Here is an 8,141-nt window from a genome sequence, read left to right as displayed (position 1 = left end):
TTATTATCATCATCATTGCAGGTTATATAATGAAAAGAATGCCTCTACTGTAGATACGAATATCTTAGGCTGGGCTCATAAATTGCATGTAAGGAGAGTTACAGAATTACATTATACTAGGGGTGTGCACCGGCCACTTTTCGTGTTTTGTGTTTTGGTTTTGGATCTGGATCTTTCTTCGTGTTTTGGATCTGGATTGGTTTTGCCAAAACCACCCTTCGGTGTTTTGAGTTCTGGGTTTTCTCTTTTGGATCTGGATTTAAAAAAAAAAAAAAAGCATAAAAACAGCTAAAATCACAGAATGTGTTGATTTTTCTGCTCCTATGCTATTATTAACCTCAAAAACCTTAATTTCCACTAATTTCCAGTCTATTCTGAACACCGCACACCTCACAATAGTGTTTTTATGTCCAAAAGGTTGCACCGAGGTAGATGGATGACTATGCTAAGCGACACGAGTGGGTGGCACAAACACGTGGCCCATCTAGGAGTGACACTGCAGTGGCAGACAGGATGGCAGTTTGAAAAACTAGGCCGCAAACAGTACATAATGCAAAGAAAAAAAAGAGGTGCAAGATGGAATTGTCCTTGGGCCCTCCCACCCACCCTTATGTTGTATAAACAGGACATGCACACTTTAAAAAACCAATCATTTCAGCGCCAGGGTCTGCCACACCACTGTGGCTGAAATGATTGGTTCGTTTGTGCCCTCACAAAGCAAGCTGGCAAATAATCTGTCCCTGTACAAACTGGCTCTACGGAGGCAAGATGTCGTCCTCATCCTCCTCATTCACCGATTCCTCACCCTCTTCAGTGTTGTGTACATTCCTCATCCTCACAGAGTATTATTTCGTCCCCGCTGGAATCCACCACCACAGGTCCCTCTGTACGTTCTGGACGCTTGGTTCGTTTGGGCCCCCACAAAACAAGCTGGCAAATAATCTGTCCCTGCACAAACTGGCTCTACGGAGGTAAGATGTCGTCCTCATCCATGGCTCTACGGAGGCAAAATGTCGTCCTCACCCTCTTCAGTGTTGTGTACATTCCTCATCCTCACAGAGTATTAATTCGTCCCCGCTGGAATCCACCACCACAGGTCCCTCTGTACGTTCTGGACGCTGGTCTCCCTGGAAGAGTTGATAATTCATTTTTATGAACATCTTCTCCACATTTTGTGGAAGCAACCTCCTACGCCTTTAGCTGACAAGGTTCCCGGCTGCACTAAACACTCTTTCGGAGTACACACTGGAGGGGAGCCAACTCAGGTAAAATAGGGCCAGTTTGTACAGGGACCTCCAAATTGCCTCTTTTTCCTGCCAGTACAGGTACGGACTGTATGACATGCCCTACTTGGATGCTGTCACCGATGTAATCCTTTAACAGACAGACGCACGCTTGTCGCTGCTGCTTTGAGGATGCAGGTACGGCTACTGCGCATACATTTCACAAAGACAGAAAAAAAGAAGAATTTTTTATTTTTTGTGGAGCGCACTTTGGGGGTTACACCACTCTTTAACAGACAGACACACGCTTGTCGCTGCTGCTTTGAGGATGCAGGTGCGGCTACAGCCCACACAATTCACAAAGACAGAAAAAAAAATAATTTTTTAATTGTTTATGGAGCGCACTTTGAGGGTTACACCACCCTTTAACAGACAGACGCACGCTTGTCGCTGCTGCTTTGAGGATGCAGGTGCGGCTACAGCCCACACAATTCACAAAGACAGAAAAGAAAATATTTTTTTATTGTTTGTGGAGCGCACTTTGAGGGTTACACCACCCTTTAACAGACAGACGCACGCTTGTCGCTGCTGCTTTGAGGATGCAGGTTCGGCTACAGCCCAAACAATTCACAAAGACAGGAAAAAAAAATATTTTTTTGTTGTTTGTGGAGCGCACTTTGAGGGTTACACCACCCTTTAACAGACAGACGCACGCTTGGCGCTGCTCCTTTGTTGATGCACGTGCAGCCACAGTGCACACAATTCACAAACACAGAAAATATTTTTTTATTTTGTTTGGAGTGCCCTTTGGGGGTTACAGCACCCTTTAACGGACAAGCCAGCCGGCCTTTATTTATGGGACACAGGCGCATGCTTGGCACTGCTCCTTTGTTGATGCACGTGCAGCCACAGTGCACACAATTCACAAACACAGAAAATATTTTTTTATTTTGTTTGGAGTGTACTTTGGGGGTTACAGCACCCTTTAATGGTCAAGCCAGCCGGCCCTTTACTTATGACACAGGCGCACGCTTGGCACTACTTTGTTGATGCACGTGCGGCTACTGCGCACACAATTCACAAACACAGAAAATATATATTTTTTTTGTTTGGAGTGTACTTTGGGGATTACAGCACCCTTTAACGGACAAGCCAGCCAGCCCTTTACTAATGGGACACAGGTGCACGCTTGGCGCTGCTTCTTTGTTGATGCATGTGCAGCCACAGTGCACAAAATTCACAAACACAGAAAAAATATTATTTTTTTTTGCACTTGGGGGTTACAGCACCCCTGATGGACAGAGCACCCCCTGGACAACACTACAGCACCCCTTTAGGACTGGGACACTGCAAAGGACTCTGGAGTGGACACAGCCCCTATGGACAACTGACTGCACAACACAGTCCAGCCAGCCCCTATGGACTTTGAAGGAGTGGACACAGCCCCTATGGACAACAGCAGCACAGCACAACACTACACTGCACTACACTACACTACACTACACAGCCCAGCCAGCCCTAACTCCCACCCTCCCTCTTCACTGTCCACAGCCGAGTGAGAAAATGGCGCCGACGCGGGTACCTTATATAGGGTCCAAAACCCGCGAGACCCGGAAGGCGGGATGATGACGTCTTGCCTCGATTTCAGATCCGAGTCAGGCGGGAAAAGTCGAGCCTGACTCTGATCGGCCTCGGATCGGGGAGGGCTCGGGGGGGTTCGGATTTCAGAAATCCGAACCCGCTCACCCCTACATTATACATGGATGAGACAAAACATTTTGTCCTTCTTCCTAATATGCTGTTGCTTCTCTGTGTGCTGCCCAGACTTGCCAACAATCTAGCTGCCAAATCGTACAGCGGGGGGGGGGGGGGCGTGAGGCAAATTTGGGGGGCGGGATGGGGATGAGGCTGCGTGATTGCATCATTGTGGCCACGCCCCTGCTACACAATGCCGAGATTTGCGCTGCATCGCGTCATCAGCCCTCCCGGACCACACACTTACAGGGAGCGGACACAGGTGGGGAGGTCGGAAGCAGAAACCGGCGGGGGGGAGGGGGGGTGCGATTTTTGGTAGGCTCCGGCTATCCCAGAGAGTAGACAAGTATGGTGCTGCCATAACACCCCTAATACGTGAGCTATGAATTCTACAGACCATTGTAGGTGTCCTGGGGTACCTGGTACCAGAACATTACCAGCAGATCCTTTAACTCCTCTAATTGCAGACCTCCCAATGTCCTATTTTGTCCGGACAGTCCTGCTGTTCGGTCACTGCCCCGCTGTCCCACCCGCAGGCTGCAGTGTCAATGTTGGGAGATCTCTAAATCCTGCTATTATTAGCCATTTTACATAAACCTCATTACCATTCGCATAGCATAGACTCCATTTAAAACTATTATTGAACAAATTGCGCACACCAATAGTCAGAAGCGTAGCACAAACCTCATTGCATGGAGCTTATTGCAAGTCACATTGAAGAAACTTCACTGTACAGGATCCTTTGCCAGTCAACTATTGCATTGAGTGCATTTCACAGGAAGGCAAACCTTGTCCTTCTTTTTAGAATCTAACAAAGAGGCTTCCTTAAGGCTGTAGCTGGCTGGTGAGCTGTATGACACCTCGCTCCACTCCATCTACCAGTGTGTATAACAGTGAGTACGAGTGTACCTGCTTTACCTTCAATAAAGGCGCTAAATTGGTTAGGTAACTGAGCTGTTTGTAGTTTCAGGATATCCATTGGTGTGTACAAAAACTCTAATACATTATTGAGCCTGTACACACATATTTCCAACAGGTTATGGGCCCAGACAAAAAAAGTTTCAAATACATAAGCCCCAAGCTACTAGAATGCCCAGAGCAGCACATAAACGCCATCTACTGTATCTATTTTTTTTAAAAACTAAATTTACCTCCATTGAGTGGTAACTTAAAAGAAAATGTTAAAGTAATGGTATTAAGGGGCCTATTTATCAATTATTATTTGTGGGGGGTACCCCCACAAATAATAAAGTATCCCCCATATGTATGTAGCCAAGGATCACAAGGATCACATATCTGCTGCAGGCTCCCGTATTCGCTGCAGCCCCCATTTACCAAGATTCGGACTGTGATCCGTTCTGGAGCTTGGACCCGGTAACTAACGTCATCTGAAGATGGGTGTTAGCCCGTTGTAGCCTATGAGCTAAATTCACAAAAAGTCAGTGGACGTGTGGTAGTGTACTCTGCTCCCGAAGATATAGTGAAGGGTTCGCAAATGCGATCCCTTCTCTACTTACACACTGCAGTGGTTATAAGGAATTATAATAATTTATTAATAATCAGGACATTAGGTCTATGTCCTGCTTATTAATAAATTATATGTCCCTAAATATATCCCTAAAAGTGAGATTTTTTTCCTTGTTCTGAAAAGCGCACTGCTGTCTCCACCCACAATCATATATATTTTTGTGTAGCATATTTGCAGTGGCGGTTCCCATAGAGAAAATTAGGAGTTCAACTGATACCAAGGTAAATGGCCATTTGCATATCTGTATCTGGGTGTAGGTGATGCAGAGCCTGACACATTCCGTTTGCCTTTACACTTGGGTTGGGAACGGGATCTCGACGATCAAGATGCTAATGATCAGAATACAGACAGTGGCATCCCAACAGTCAGAATCCCGACAGATTTCTGCAAGTATTATAACCCTTACACTAATCATCCCCCTAACCCACTTCTTCCGCATCCTAAACCTAACCCATTCTAACCCTCCTGTCCTGCAACATAACCCTAACCCTCCCATCCTGCAGATTAACTCTAACTCTAACCCTCCAACCTAGTGCCTATCCTTAACTCTCCCCATAACCCTCAGCTTCCCCCTAACCCTAATATTTACCTCCACAAACTGTCTGTATTCTGACAGTCGGGATGCCGCTGTCGGTATTGTGACCGTCGGCATCCTGACTTTCGGGATGCTGACTACATCTCCTTACATCCGTGTAGGCAGAACTGTTTGTAACTGGACATTCTCAGATAGGCAGAGGGCGTATTCTCACAGATGTGGACTATGCCAGGGCTCGACAAATCCCGAGGGCCAGGTCGCCATGGCTACCAGATTTTGCTGCCTGGCTACTAGATTTTGCAGTGAGGGGGGAAAGCAGATCCTCATCAGCTCCGGCAGAGATTCGTGCCTTTAGTACTGCGGTGTTCATATCATTCACAGGAGTGCATGTGCTGAGTGTCGCCTGCGGTGACTGCTGTGCCTCTGTCCGCCACGGCCTGCGCTGACGACTCCTCTCCATCCTGGCCTGCTCTGATCCCTGCTGTCTGTCCCAGTTTACGCTGATCCTCCTGTACATCCCGACTGTCTATTGTCTCCTATCTCCGGCTGCATAGAGCTCTCCGGTAGTAGGGTCTATGTGTGGCCAGGGATTGTGGAGCGGCTTCAGAGGGATAGTTGTGTGACCACGAGGGGAGGGGGGTTTTGTTGTACTTTCTGGCACCATTATTTTATGTGAAGTGTGGCCTGTTATTACTGGAGGGTGGAGCAGGGGAGCTGTGAAGAGCAGTGAAGGGACCTACAATTTACTGTATCCATTCAACTGTGACCATTTTATGGACTAGTATAGTGTGTATAACACAGAACTGTGCTCCTCACTCACTCCTGTAATTTTTTGGGGGGAAGCGGTGGTCTGGCTCCTACACTTTCATCCTGGCTCCTAGATTTTAGAAAAATTTGTCAAGCCCTGGGCTATGCAGAATAATACTTAAGTGATACGGCTCTACGTTTCTCGCTCACTGTCTTGCCCTGTCTGCCCCTTAGATGGTAAACTCTAACTTATACCATCATACCCTCCCATTGCTAACAGCGGCTCCGAGCCTTTGGGTTCAGGCAGCCCTGCACTGGTGGGTATTATGACTGCCTATGCAGCACTAGTTATGCTATGCAATGTTTCACATTGTAAGTTTTTTGTACTTTTTTCTGTTTATGTGCTATGTAAGGTGCTGCGGACCCCTTGTGGCATACTGGCACCATATAAATAAAGGCTAATAATAATAAGAGTATAGGGCTGGTGCAAGTCTGCATTGATGATGATGGCTTGTAGTAAACCAAGCGTATGTAAACCATGTGTGTGTGTATTTGTGTGTATTAGCTAAATGCGATGCATCCTCATATTTTGGGTTTAGTATATATAAGTAGGAATATAATTGTATAACAGTTTGGGAACAGGATATTGGTACAGCAAATATTTGATCAGCATACAGTATATAATTAAATTTATGTCCCTTTAATATTGCAGAAACTGTTACATTTTTCTAGCCAGCCAGTTACCGTGAACCATAGCAGAAATATATAAGCTCACAATGAAAATCCTATTCTTAGAAAATAGAAAGCACAGGAGAGATTTCAAACAACCGTATTTTTTTTTCAGCATTGTCAATATTTATGAATTTTAATTTGGCCCTGCATCTTTGATACAGGATGTTTGTGCTACTATATAATTATGCAAAACCCCAGAGCATTATTCAAAGGATTGCTTAGAAAATGAGGCACTCAAGCAGCTACCTAGGGAGAGAACTGCATGACATAATATTATTATTGTATTTTTTTAAAAAATTCAGGTTTTAATTGCAGTAAAACACACCAAGCAAGCATATTACAATAAAAGAAGTATTAAATATACCTGTCTATGTCAAAAACATAATTACATCCTGAAATATATCTCTGTCTACATCAGTAGTGAAACTGAACTGGCTGAGTAGACAGTTGACATCTGATATCATGTTATGTACAGTAAAAAGTATAATTAATGTTACCTTATAATGCAAAAATCAGTTTCAGTCCTTGGTGTATTTTGTACAAATATTACTGGTCTATGCTGTCTGGACAATTCTGTAGAGGAAACACTGGGTGGTAAATGTTTTGCATACTGTTTTATGTGAAGCTGCCTTTCCTGTCTGATTAAAAGTACATTGACAAGCTGGTTTTTAGCAGTAAGGGGCCAATTTATCAATGGGAGAAGATCCATAAATCCTGAGAAAATGGCAGTTTTTGTAGGATTTAGGAATGCTCCCTAGATAAGATAGTGGCCAACATAGGGGCTATCCTGTTTACTGCTGAGTTATCAAGGACATTATTTAAAAAAAATTTATTCTGTCACTAACTCTGTCACTAATTCTTGGGAGAATCTGCAAACTGGAAACTTGACACCAGGCTTCCAATGGAGTGTGCATGGGCAGAAGGACATTAAGCATATTGAAATATAGATAAAGTGCAGCCTTAGGCCTGTAGAAAGCTCGGCTGAGCCTTGGTACTTTTTTGGGGCGTGACCTAATAGGAGGTGTGGCCACGCCCCCTTAGGAATAAAGTAGAAAAAAATATTTGCAGTGCTGCACTGTGAGCTTCTCAACCAGGGGCAAATCCTTGAGGATTGGGCAGAAGAGACTTAGCAGCGGCAGCCTCCCTGGTCCCACTGCGGCCCACCACATAATAGTGGGCTGGGGACAGAGGCTGGTGCTGGTCCAACAAGCCCAGGTAATTAGTAACTGCTCCCCCCACCCCCCTTGGTGCTTCTGTGCATACCCACAGGTAATAAGTTCAATATCATGGAAATATCATACTATATGATATTTTTGGTTTAATTTTCATTCGGGGAGGTTATGCCAAATATGGAACAAGTGACCTAAGGACAAGAACAAATGACTCCATGATATTAGCGGACTATATATGTGAGTCTATATTCATGTATATTTTATTTATCACATGTGTTTATAGTGTTTGATTTAGTGTCATGGCAGGATTTCCAACCTTTGGTCATTACTGTTATTTCAGAGGATTATCCCACCCGGCTGTTATTTGTCGCCATCTAAGGTCTTTATCCTAGGAGACTTGTCCCTTGTAGGTCTGGTGCCACCAAGCTGCTTATTTTTCCTCTTCAGTT

The sequence above is a fragment of the Taudactylus pleione genome, unplaced genomic scaffold, assembly GCF_031769625.1.
Source record: "Taudactylus pleione unplaced genomic scaffold, aTauple2 ptg000009l, whole genome shotgun sequence".
NCBI lineage: Eukaryota > Metazoa > Chordata > Amphibia > Anura > Myobatrachidae > Taudactylus > Taudactylus pleione.
The sequence above is the reverse complement of the archived record's forward strand: the minus strand, read 5'-3'. Positions refer to the sequence as shown.